The sequence below is a fragment of the Ammospiza caudacuta genome, chromosome Z (genome assembly GCF_027887145.1).
Source record: "Ammospiza caudacuta isolate bAmmCau1 chromosome Z, bAmmCau1.pri, whole genome shotgun sequence".
Taxonomy (NCBI): domain Eukaryota; kingdom Metazoa; phylum Chordata; class Aves; order Passeriformes; family Passerellidae; genus Ammospiza; species Ammospiza caudacuta.
In genome coordinates, this window is record NC_080632.1 from 42031698 (window position 1) to 42045342 (window position 13645).

At 39.1% G+C, this 13645-nt stretch overlaps 1 long non-coding RNA gene across 2 annotated transcripts in view; it reads left to right on the forward strand.

Annotated features, from left to right (window-relative positions):
- Positions 1–13645, forward strand: part of LOC131571527 (uncharacterized) — a 67300-nt gene that overhangs the window by 12197 nt on the left and 41458 nt on the right. For both annotated transcript variants that reach the window (XR_009275950.1, XR_009275951.1), the window contains 2 exons: positions 744–820; positions 2282–2373. This is a non-coding gene — a long non-coding RNA (uncharacterized LOC131571527). The remainder of the gene's footprint in view (positions 1–743; positions 821–2281; positions 2374–13645) is intronic.

Here is a 13645-nt window from a genome sequence, read left to right on the forward strand (position 1 = left end):
AGCTGCTGCACAGAGGGAGGGCTTTCCAGAAGAACCCCTGAGAGCAAAGGTGTGGCACAAATCCTTGCACAGGGCACATCCAAACTGGAAGGTTAACCCTAAATACACTAGCATCATGCTAAATTCAGAAACCATCCCAAAAGTTAAGTAGAAGTTGTCCACTTAGAAACTGATTGGCTAGATGGGCAGATTTCTAGCTAGTCTTGTTGCCTGGGGAATTGGCCTGCAAAACCTGTGTTTGTCACAGCGTAGAATTTCTAAATAAAGGAGTTGGACCCTTATGCATGAGTAAGGGCAAGAGCAGCAAGTTGTCATTCCAGTCCAGCTGTCAAAAACTTGTGGACTGTTGGAGAATAACTCAAATACACTGTGTTTCACTGCTTTGTAGTCAGCATCCACAGAGAGCATTGACAGGATGTGAAACTGTGTTACTCAGGCAGTGATGAGGCTCCATTATCAGCATCATTGATGTATTCATTGCTATTCCTTTATTCCTATACATCACGCATTAAACATGCAAAATTTTGACTGCTTTGAAGAATGAAGGATCCCCCAAAATATTGGTCCTTCTACATACCCATTCTCTTTCCTATACTTATTTCCTGTGGGTTAGAGTGGATGGGGCTTTTTATTGGTTTTGTGGGGGGCTTGTCCATATTTTTGTTTGTTTGTTTATTTGGTTTTTTTTGTAAGTCTGCCTTTAAATATACCTGAAACTTGATTAATTGCATCTGTATTCCTAGCTGGAGTACACGGTCTGCCTAGAAGAAAAATAGCCTTTTTCTTGCATGAGAGAGGAGCTGAGGAAGCACAAGAGAAGGTAAGAGTAAGAGGAAGGTCATAATGGGAATAAGAAACAAACTGAGTTAAAACTAAATTATGGCAAAATATTCAGGCCAAGGAATGTAAAATGGAGGTTCCTGGCATTTAGTGGGAAGCACATTTGACTGGGCCAGTTCTTTTGCCTCCTCATGGCTGGTGCAGGTTTTTCAGGTAGCTAGCATATAACTTTAAAACTAACTTCTATGCTTTGTTTCATCTGATAGGCGTACTTGGAACACCCTGTATAAGCGACTTCACACAGAAGCAATTATTGATTGTAGTTGGTTAGAGGATGATCTTAGGGATAAAGAAAACTTTGTAGAGATTGTAAACAAGTAACATTTTTATCATGCTACTCTGGCTCACGTATGCTATTGTTTTGTTATGGTTAAAGGAGTGTTATAACAATTTAAGAAACAAGTGCGTTAATGCTGCTGCAATTGTGGAGCGGCTGAATTGAGGGTTAAGGCAATCCACCTTCAGAGATCTCAAATTTCAGTCATTATGAAAGTGCTTTTTACCAGGCATAGCTTATTCATTTCAAGGATTATGTTGTTGTGTAATTTTACTCAAGAAACAGCCTGGCTATTAGCAGACACTGATGAGTAGAAAATATGTTTCAAGGACTGTGATTGCAATAGCTACCACAAGCAATGCAACAGACCATACAACCTGCACATCAGTTTGGGAGTGGAGGTCTGCAGTTATATTGAAGATTTTATTTAATGGCCAGGCTTTGCCACAGGCTTTCTGGAAAATCAAAGCATTGGTTTCAAATTGGCAAGAAAATTGGCAAAGGTGTTACCGTAGATGACTTGAAAGGTCATAGATTGAACCTTTTCTACTTTGTTTCTGAAAGTACATGTGTTAATCTGGGTTTGTCCCTCTTTGGAAATTCTTTTAATTTTAACTCAGATAACAGCAAATTATTTGCTGCCAAAGCATTATGGAATTATGCTGCACACAGCTACCGTATTTTCTTGTCCTGACAAATACTACTTTCACTGGGGTTTTTTGTACCTTGGCTTAAAGAAAGTGGCATTAAATTGCATTGGAAGCTAAACTGAGTAGACTGTATTGATACTCCTGTTCAGATCCCTTGTACTGGCCTTCTTTTTATGTACTCCTGGCATATAGAGCCATGTTAACACGTGATGGTAGAATTTCTAGATAAGCATGCCATGATGATACATTTTCTCCCCTAGTAGTTCCTTAATCTACAATTATACAGTGGAGAATAATATTCTTGTGCTGAAAATGTAATTTGGCCAAACACCTAAGTTCTTGAAAGTTAGATAATCTCCACTTTGAAAGCACAAAGACAGCGTGCGATTTCCCTGAAAGAAAGAATAAATTAGTGGTAGATACAGGGACAGTACACTGAGGTCAACTCTTTTTCCAATGATCTAGGTGGCAGAAATGTTGAATTCATGTTGAAAGAGTGAATTTCCTCTTTCAGCTTGATAATTTGCATTAATTACTCGATGGGAAGAAGAGGGATATTCTGAAGGCATTCCGTAAAATAACCATGGTCAACAAGAATTTTGACGGGTAAGTTTAAATACTTGTAGTTTTAAATTTGGGTTCTCTTTAGTAAAAATTCTTTTGAAAACAAGCTGTCCAAGAAGAGATAGTGAAAATAAATAGCGACTTATCTTACCCTTGTAATGATTTCCTGAGTAACTTCACGAGGTGGAAGTGTTTGTAGGAGGATGTACTTTGATTTCAAATAAAGCAGGGTTTGTAAACATATTCAAATCACTGTGCACATGGCAGCTTTGTTTGCTCCTAGAACCTATGCTAGATTGGTTATATATTAGAAATCTCATGCAACATTTATATTATTGTGCAATTAATATCTTTAAAGGTTTGCTAAAATACTTTGCAGATTTTTTTCTAATACCATAGAAGTTCTGCTATCCTTCCAATCATACATTTTTACATTACAAAGTTATTTTAGTACCCCCTTCAAAAAGCACATTACAAGTGTGCTGCTCTATTGGGCCTTGCTGGCTTGCCTGCTAGCTGGATGCTGGCTGGGTATCTGTGACTGTTCAGTTCCAAAAGAGCCATTTTGTGGTTGTGGGGGTTGGACGTTTTTTTGCAGTATGATTTAAAATCCACTTTCTTCAAGATCCACCACCCACAACTACTTTTTGGCCAAATTTAAGACTGAAAAGAGGGAACCTAGTAGTGACTTAGTCACTTCTGTTGTGTGCCAACAAGTTGCTCGTTTGCTGATTAGCCACCTGCTTTTGATCTGGATTATATCCAGACCTGCTCCAGCTGGCCAGAGAATGGGAATGTCAGCTGTAGTCAAGGATACCTGCAAAGCATTGAGAGCTGCAGTAAAGCATCTTTGAAGAGAAGCACAGGGAAAGGCAAATTAAAGGGAAGGCAAGGGAAAAACAGAGGCAAGGAGCCAATTTCTGATCTCAGCATCACTGATGTCACCAATACAAATTTGGTCCACAGAGTGCTGAGGAAATGAGAATAGAAATAGGTCAGAGGGAAAGGTGACAGACTAGCACAGGTGACAGTAAAGGGAAAATTAATTGTCTCAACTGTAATCTTAATGACTACTCTGCTTTAACACTTGAAATGTCTCTTACTCATCCAAGAGCATAAAATTAATAAAATCTTTCCTACAGTCTGCTTGTATTTCATAGCTGCTCCAGACAGGAATTTTTACTAGTGGTGCACCCATCTGCAGATTCATTTGAAAAGCAACATGCTTTTCAGATCTAATGAAGACGAAAAGGTTTAAATCTCCTCATGTTTCAAGTGAAATCCTATAGTAACAAACATACTTATACTTAAGATCTTCTTTCTTGTAGTGTTCTACACATTTCTAAGGTTGCTTAATTTGCTGGTGAATATCAACAAGTTTCAACTATTCTTTAGAACATGTCTTTGTAGAAAATTGCAGCAAACACACAAAAATTTTCTTCCTGAAATATTTTCTTTTGAAATTGGTCATGAAACTCTATTGGTGAATCAAAAAAGATGAAAATAAATGTTAAGTTTGCTGCAAGGATTTTTTAGTTGTTTCATTAGACTATTCATTCTGAAATTATTTTTTCTTCTTCTAAAGTAAGGAACAGAAAATATGCATGAACAACCCCTCACCTGCTTTCAAGTATTCTTCAATCTTAAAAAGTTGTGCGTAATTATTTGTTTACAGTGAGTCCATTCTTTAAGTTTTTGAACATTTGCCCCTGGAAAGTTGTTGATTTGTTGGGGTTTTTCAATGTTTTGGTTTGGTTTTTGAATTTTTTTTTGGTAGATTGACCAACAATCATAAAAACTAAGGCAAATAGTCAATTTCATGTGTCTAGGTACCACAAGGGTTAATATCATTCAGTCTGATAATATACATTGTAGTTATTGACTTTCACTAAAGAGAAATAAGGCTTTGGAATTCTTTGTCCTCTTGAATAGCACTATGATTTTTGGAAGTGTTTGAGAAGTCCCACTGAACTGAGGGAAAGGCAGCAATGTCTCATATTCCTATTTTCAAATACTAGGAGGCCTGATCTAGCAGTAACGTGTGCTGGGTTCATTTTCTGACTGTTGCCTTAGAAAGAACAGGGGTTTTTTGCAGAAGTTTTTTTTTTGTAAATGTGCATTTATAGGAGATTGTCTTTGACTTGAAGCTGACAGACTTTGTTGTCTGAAAAATCACCTCTCACAAAAAAGAAAAAAAAAAAACAAAGAAAAATTTCCTTCCAGTTAGTTACAGTCTTAGACATAACTACGAGATACTGTATATTAAAATATAGACATACCACTGCCCCTAGATACAAAACTGTCATCTGAGGTCAACAGTTTACATTAATAAGATATTTGAAATTCTCATTTCCATATATTTCTGTTGCAGGTTGATTTCTTTTGTTGTATATTACCCCACCCACAAAACTTTGCAAGTGGAAGCCTCACACAGGACTGTCCTTGTACTTGAGCAGCATTGCTTGCAGAATTTAACACTTGTCATGTTTACAGATTTCCATCTTGAAACCTAAACCGAGCAGGTGTGTGATTAGCTAATTAACACAGCCAGCTGAGCTTTTTAAAATTAATTTAAGTATAAAATATATAGCATACAGATAGCAGTTTTAATACTTCTGGATGAGGTCATTCCTCCTAATTTGGAAGCAGATTCAGTAGGAATAGATATCTATTTAGCATCAACAGGATTGTATGATAGTCTAATGAAAGTCAAATCATGTTATTCAGCAAATATTTAAGATTAGGAAATACCTGTAGGTTTTTGCAACTCAGTTCCAAAGTTGAAGAAATTTCAGAATTTAAGATGTCTTGCTGTAGTAGGTTTATAAAATACCTTAATGCTATTATTTTGGAAAAAAATAAATATCATTGTTCTTTGTTTTCATTCTTGTTATTTCTGCATTTCTTGCAGAAATTTTTTTATTTCTCTTAGCAGCAGCTGGAGCTGAGTTGTGGTCCACATCTTCCTAGTAAAATTTGTACAACCATTCGGGATAGAAATTTGCATTAAGCTTGCTGGTATAAACTTCAGTATGCTATAAATGCAGCCAATGCACTTTTTACCAGGGCAGCTTCTTTATTGGTCCACTGAAAAATGTTCTCTCTACAGTGATCCTACTTGTAAGAGTGATCTGCTCTTTGTTGTATGCTTAGTAGGAAATGTGAGTGAAACCTGGGATGAATTGTAAAAGTTTCTTCCCTTCAAGCTTGTTTGGCTTTTTTTTATCATGCCTTAAGTAAAAAGTCTGCTCCTGCAAAGGTAACCTTCGCCATTTAGCTGGAGAAGGAGTCACAAGGTGATCATGTGCAGCGCACCTCCACGCTTCCCTCTCAGCAGTTCCTCCTTTCCTCTCTGGCAGCTGCTAGATTGGAGGTGAACCCTGTCCTGCACTGGGCTGGTCCAAACCAGATTCCACTTCACCTGTTTCCAAATAAAAATAATCATCTTTCCAGGTTGAGGCTGCAGTCAGTTGCCAACATTTGCTAACACAAAGCATGCCTGTGAAGATGTGTATTGATGACACAGGACCATAATTCTCATAAGGTCTGATTTCAGGCAAGTGCTTTTATTAACATCCCTGTTATATGCCACTCATGGACAATATCCCCCTGATGCATGAATTGCAGCCAGGAATAATGAGGACATATTAGGAGCTCTTAGGAAATGAGATGACACTTCAGCATGACCATGACTACGGTTTATGACTGATATCATAGTGGAGGGGTCGCTCTGATCTCTTGTGGAGTGATTTACCACACATTACAGAATACATGCAGAAAACTTCATTAAACCATATGTAGTAAAAAGATCCTGAACTCCCTAATAAAAATGTTTCTCCAAATTCTGCAGTGTAGAGTATCAGGAATGCATTAAAAATCTGGTTTTGTCTAAGAATAAAAGTGCATTTGACCTCTTAGGAAAAATTGAATTTAGCACAATCTGAACAAATACTTTTCTCTTGGCAATGCCTGCTGTTCCCTAAAAGGATAGTCTAGTTGTTCAGAGGATTTTTCTTTCCTTTGTTGCTTGCACAGTCTCACATATTCTCCAAGAATAAGAGTAAAGAAATTGGTACTTCAGCCTCATCTTTCTAGCTCATAGAAGTGATAGAGAAGACAAGATCCTATTTCTAAGCAAGAACATTCCATTTTCTAGCTTATAGACCACAGATAATGCATGTGAAATTGCTTGGGAAAGTTCTCATGATTTCTTGGGAAAATTACAGAAGAGCTGCTTCATTCTCATTCTTTCTTAAATCGGGTTAATGTAAAAAGCAGCCACTATATATCTTGAATCAAGGCACAGTATTCTTTAAGTTGCCTAGATGCTTTGTAATCTAGGCAACTTGATTTACAAAATTATATTTGTCTTGATATGGTGTCAATAACAATATTTGCACAAAAGAATAAATTTTAAATGTTTTTTATTCTATTCTGCATTTTCAAATTATTTGATTCTTTTATAGTTTTTCAATCTAGTCACTTAGTCATTCCTGTAACTTCCTGTAGTTCAGAGATTCCTAGATAATATGCTGCAAGTACTGAGAATAGTTGGAGGTTAAAAGAAGTGCCAAAATCTATCTGGTTTAATCTTTGCCGTGGTTTGAAGTAAGAAAACCAGCAAGGTATGCTTTAAATGCCAGCTGAAAGTCAAAGAGCCATCTAAAATGTAGGAAGTGCTTTTTGAACTCTCCAGGAACTGGATTTATATAATAAATATGTATAGCTTATCTATAAGTCCTTTTATATTCTGGCTTCTTCACCTTGCGACAGGTCTGGTTGCCGGCAGAAGGCATTCCTTCAGAGTTTTGGTGATCCAGTCTACTCTGAGTGTCATTGAAGTGGTGGAAGGTGGTGTATTGCTGCTTTCCTACAATGACATGCAAGTAGCTCTTTAACATAAATACCCATATTGCTTCAAAGCTGGTGCAGGTAGTTTGCCCATAGCGGGTTCATATTTTGTCCAGAAACTGTAATCCCATTGTTTTTTTCCGAAAGTTGGCATATCACTCCTGTAAGAATGTACCCTGTAAAAGGCTGGCTATGTCTTGTGCTATGTGTTTCTCAAAGCTTTTTAGAAAGCTTTTACAACAAAGATGTTTTTAGAGAAAAATATTTTTCAGCTTTCAGGTATAACTACACCTCCAGATATAATTAGAATGTGATTAGGCTGGTTTCCCCTAATTTCAGTAATTTCTCAGCATTTTTGCTGTAACATTTTCCTAGGCATTGTGACAGAAGGGGAGAACTTAACATTCTTAATATCTTTTGATCATCTATGTCATTTAGCTTGTTCTGATGCATCTGCCATTGCAAAGGAAACTAAGTTTTCATACCTGGGGCATATCTTTTCAATTACTTTTACAAGTAATTGTAAACCTTATATATGTAGTTTTTAGTATAAAGACATAACACCACCCTGGGGGCAGGCACTGTGCCTGGAACTGTCCTGCTGGACAGACCTCGACAGGGCAGGAGAAAATATTTTATAGATAAGGAACAATAAACAACCTTGAGATTGAGAGCTGGAGATTGAGAGCTGGAGATCTCCGACTCATTCTTCAAGTTAAAAGAGACTTTTAACATTCTTGGGGTCACAGTGACACAAAAGGCCCCGAGAGACTTTGATCCTTCAACAGTCACAGGTAGGACGAGGAACTTGAGAGAAGTGGGAAGCCTGACTGCCAGTGCAGACTGAGGCAAAGAACTCGGTGAGTACCTCAGCCTTCCAGTTTTCACAAGTCCACCCTTCTCCCTTACCGGGATTGATACACTCTACTTGCTTTCTTTTCTGACCTATGTTCTTATAAAATCCCTTGTTGTTCTTCACATGTCTTGCCAAGTCCTGTTCCATCTTTGCCTTGACTTTCCTGATGCCATCCCTACACATCCAAATTATATCCCAGTAGTCTCCACAGGTTACCTGTCCCTGCTTTCACAGGCTGTACATTTCTTTCTTACTCCTCAGTTTGATGAGCAGATACTCAGCCTTGCCAGTTTCCAGCCTGCCTTCCATGATTTCCTACACATTGGGATAAAGATCTCTTGTGATCTAAGAGAGTTCCCATCAGCCCCTCTCTTCTTAGGGACCTTATTCACCAATTTTTTTCCAACAGCTGGAAGTCCACTCTTGCAAAGTTCAGGATCTTGATTTTGCTCCTTGCCAGGCCCAAACTCCTTGAGATCATGAACTCAACCAGCGTGGTTGTTACAGCCAAAGCTGCCTCTGATCTTAACTCCTTTGATATGCTTATCCATCACATTGGTGAGTACCGGGTACAGTAATGTCTCACCTCTGGTTGGTTTGTCTAACACCTGTGCTGGAAGTTGTCCCCCACACTTTCCAGGAGTCTCCTGGATTGCTTGCTGTATTGATTTCCTGTCGCAGACATCTTTTCATGAAAATCCTTTCCTTAGGATTTTTTCCTCCTGAGAAGCTGAGAGGCCTCAGGAACAAATTGTAAACAATGATTATCTGCTGCTGTGGAATGCAACAGGTGCATCTTTGATTGGCCCATCTTGGATGTTTATAATTAATGGCCAATCACAGCCAAGCTGGCTCAGACTCTCAGCCCAAGCCACAGACCTTTGTTATTCATTCCATTCTATTCTTAACTTACCTAGCCTTCTGAGATGAGATCCTTTTCTTCTATTCTTTTAGTGTAGTTTTAATGTAATATATATCATAAAATAATAAAGCAAGCCTTCTGAACATGGAGTCAGATCTCCGTCTCTTCCCTCAATGTAAGATTCCTGTGAAGACCGTCACAATTTCCCAGTTGGAGTCCTCATCAGGATGAGAGCTTGTGAGCATGATGCTTCCTGTATCTGAAGCAAAATGCCTTGTTGAAAGGCTCCCTCTAATCAGGCAGCCTATAGCAGACTCCTGTCACCAGGTGTCCTTTGTTAATTCTGTCCTTGGTTTTCACCTACAGGGTCTCAGTCTGTTTATGGCTGTTTATCAGGGACACCTCTTCACAATCTAGCCCTGCCTTAACATTGAGCACAACACCTCCCACCCCTCCTTCCCAGCTTTTGTGTTCTGAAAAGCTTGTGGCCCTCAACTGCAGTGCTCCAGTCATGTAACTCATGTTCCATGTTTCTGTGATAGCAATTAGGTCATAGTTTTCTAACTGCACTGTGGTTTCCAACTCCTCTGGCTTGTTACCTGTGCTGCATGAATTGCTGTAGAGGCACTTTAGCTGGGCTATCCACCTCTTCATCTCCTGGGAAGAGCCCTCTCTAATTCTTTTGGGATGATTTACAGGTATTTCCCTGCTGTTCCCTAAGTGCTGTTGTTCCTGGTTCATTTCAGATAAGCCTATAGACCATCCTGTTTCTCTGCTAAAAGTAGTTTAAAGCTCTTCTAGTATGTCTTGCCAGATTGTTCCCCAGAATAAGTGTCTGAGTGCTTCAGTACTGAGGCTTGCTTAAGCACAGCACAGAGATGTAGCAGTGTTTGTAAAAGGTATTCCTAATTCTGCAGAACCCTGAAGGCCAGAGCATGAAAAACCATATGGAAATAAGAGAAAGGAAGGAATATTGTGCAGAGTCTAATAAAGTCTATTCTTTTTTTTGTGAGAAAGCTGTTGAATGTGTGACTATGCGCTCAACAACAAACAATGCCTAAATAAGCAAGTAAGGTCAACTTCTTAATAATGATAATCAAGGTCAACATTTTTAAAAGTGCAGACTACTAATTACAGAAATATAGGGCCTAATCTTACAGTCTTTCCCACAGAGAGAATTTTCTTGGCTACACTAACAGTGCTCACCAGAGTAGATATTGGAATCATAGAATGGTTTGTGTTAGATCTTTGTGTACCGGACTCATTGCCATGGGTGGAGACGCCTTCTGCTAGACTAGGTTGCTTGGAGCTCCGTCCAACCTGGCCTTGAATGCTTCCAGGGACAGGACAGCTACAGCTTCTCTGGGGGACCTGTTTCTGTGCCTCACGACCCTCCTAGGAAAGAATTTCTTTTTAATATCTTACCTAAATCTACTCTTTCAGTTTGAAGCCATTCCCTCTTGTCCTGCCACTAGAAGCCCTTGTAAGAGGTCTAGCTTTCTTCTAGACCTCCCTAACATACTGGAAGACTGCTTTAAAGTCTCCCTAGAGTCGAGTCTTCTCCAGGCTGAATAAGTCCAGCTCTCTTAGCATATCCATTATAGGAGTGGTGTTCCATCTCTCTGATCATATTTGTGGCCTTCCTCTGGACCTGCTTCAACAGGTCCTTGTCCTTCTTATGTTGGAGCTCCAGCTACATTACATATAATGTTTCCATAAGTGATCCATTCATAGATGCAGACAAAAATTATCTCATTTACCTTTTTCAGTCATGAAGGATATACTTGGGCTTAAAAGCATCATTTCTTTAGAAGCTCTTTGAGCAGATTCAAAGGTGACCAAAACTCAAGTGTTCCCAATTTTGTTGATCGTTTAAGGTTTCCCTTCTGCAGAGTGATTTAAATTGAGCTGGCAAACGGAGTAGATGAAAACAGGCAGACTTTCATCTTATTTCATTGTTTATGACAGATTGGGTGGTGCCTGGAGGAAGGTGCATGTATAAACAAGTTCTAAGGTAAAATATTGGCAAGTCTGCAAATGCTGAAAATTGAGCATGCATCATGCTGAAATGATGCTTTCTCAACAGAGAAAAACAATCTTTGTAGGTGTTTGTCTCAGAGATGTTTCGCAAGATGTCTAAGGTTTTTGGAAGAAGTAATACAGATGCCAGACTTGTTAAACTTTCTCTAAAGATTAACCTGTACCCACTGAAAATGAAATTAAATGTAGTAACTAGTAATTCCCTTCTCTCAGTAGGGAAAATAAATTCATTAGTTTTGCTAATTGAAATGTGTTAGGTAAATTTAGATGAAACTGAGCCACTTTTCCTTCCCTACAAGTTCTTCACTGCTGTAACAACGTTTTCCACAGTAGTCAGATTTGCAAGAGGTTCTTTTTCATTTGATGCTGAAAAGCAAGAATTTGCTGCAGCTAGTGCTCAACTTTTTCTGTTGCAAACCTTCCTTTCAGAAAATATATCAAACTTCCCACATCTCTCTGGCCATGGGACAAAGTAAAACTCTGTTCGACACTTAGTTTTGTCTGCTGAATGGGTGTTTTCTTAACTTTTGTAAATACTTAAATAATTTTAATTTTATTCCATTTTAAATTTTCACTCACAGATTTGGGTAAATATGATATTAACTAACATTTTCCCTTTCTCTATAATTTTTGGAAATGAGCAAATATTGCCCTTGTTTTGCAGGCTGGCACTCAGGACAGAATTGTTAAGTCATTTAAGTAAATTGTTAAGTCATGGAAGAGTTTAGGCACCTAGAAACTAAGTGGAAGCATGGAATCCATGAGGGCAACGGAACCTTAGCCACTGAGGTGGGTGGGTGTTTATAGCAGAGTCAAGTACAGCAGGTTGCTCAGTGCTGTGTCTCTTTGGTTTGAATATCTCTAGGGAAAGAGACTACCATCCTCTCTGGAAAACCTGTTCTTGTGTTTGGTCACCGTCACAGTATTTTTTTTCCTCATGGTTAAATGGAGCGTCTTACTTTGATTTGTGCTTACTGACTCCTCTTCATTCACTGGGTATTACTGGGAAGAGTCTCACTCCATTTTCTTTATTCTCTTCTGTTGGTTGTTTATATGCATTTATAAGACCCTCCTGAGACTTCTCTTCTTCAGGTGGAACAGTTCCAACTCTCTTAGCCTCACTTTCTGTGAAAGGTGCTCTGATCTACTGTGTTTGTGGTCTGTCATCAGACTCACTCCAGGAGGTTCAATGTGGCTCAGACCTGGATCCAGCATCTGTGTGTGCATCACCAGTGCAGAGTAGGGAAAGAGGATCTCATTGTTTGGCTTACTGGCAGTGCTCTTCCTAAAGCAACCCAGGATACCACTGGCCTTTTTTTCCTCAGGGGCACACATCTGGTGCATGGTCAGCTTGTTGTTGATTCAGACCTCCAGCACATTTTCTGACAAGCTGCTCTTCAGCTGTTCAGCCCCTGCGTGTAGCCCCACTGTGTGGCAGATTTGTGTATATACATTTTGTACATTGACCTATTCAAGTGCGTAGGAACCTGAGCTTTCATCATAAGGTACTCTAGGTATGTACCCATGCCTAGGCTGCAGCTGGCTTGACAGGTCTGAGGGCTGCATTTCAGGTCATGCCTGAGCCTGCTCAGAGGTTGTTGATAAGTTATCCTGTGCCTACAGCTCCAAAGGGTTCCAGTGCTGTGACTGTGTTTTTAGCATGCACCTGAATATGTACTGCTGAATCATCCCAAAAGAGAGCAGCTGTGATCATTTTCCTCCTTAAATACAGCTGGCAGTCAGCTAACTTTTTTTTTTTTCCTTTAATGCAACAGGATTTGCTCAGCAAACAAGGAACCAGGTTTCTTGATCTTCTGCAATTTCAGAAAGTTCAAAATCAGCTTGCAGAGAACCCAAGTTCAAATTAACTCATTTTCTTTCTGAGCCAATGTATACATGCTGTTTTTCAGCCCTGGCATGATAGTACTTCTCAGTTAGGTTGGATGCTTGTTTGTAGGCCTGCAGGAACAAGCTGTCTTTCCAGAGGTGCTCTGATACCATGGCAACTGTCACTTGACAAGCAGACAGATAGCAACCCCAGCCCCTGAGCCATCCCATTGCCCAGAGCTACTGAGGCTTCATAGTTCCAGTAAACGTTAGAGGTTGCACTAAGCCTGATGTGATCAACTGCAACTCCAGTGACTTCAAAGACGTTTGTCCCACTGTAACTCTCACTGGAATTACTATTTCAGTGACAGTGAAATAATTCCTATCAAGTACAAATTACTTAGAAGCTTTTGGATAGAACTTAACCATACAAGTATTTGCCATAGCTATGATCAGTAAACTGAAGACAGGAAGGCAATCTACTTTTACTGTTTATTCAGATGTAAAAGTTCAACATGGCTACACTACAGGTAAATTCCTAGAGAGAGTTTCCATTACAAACACAAAATACTGTCCAGGGAAGCAGGACCAGGGTGTATTAGAAAAATTAATTTCAAGCAATTTACATCTGTTCATTGCAAAAGAAATTTTTCTTGCAACTACTACATCAAGAGAAATAGAGAGGCATTTGTTTTTGTTCTGAAAATGTAGCATAACAGTGAAAAGCAAGGGGGATGCCAAAGGCCAGACTGAAAGGACTCATGGGTTTGCCAAATAGGTCAGAGTTAGGATTGTCTGCCAGTTACTGATCTGAAGCCTTTGTATGAGGTCTGACTGGGATGAAGGGTTTTTTCACCATAACAATTCCTGTGGTGCTG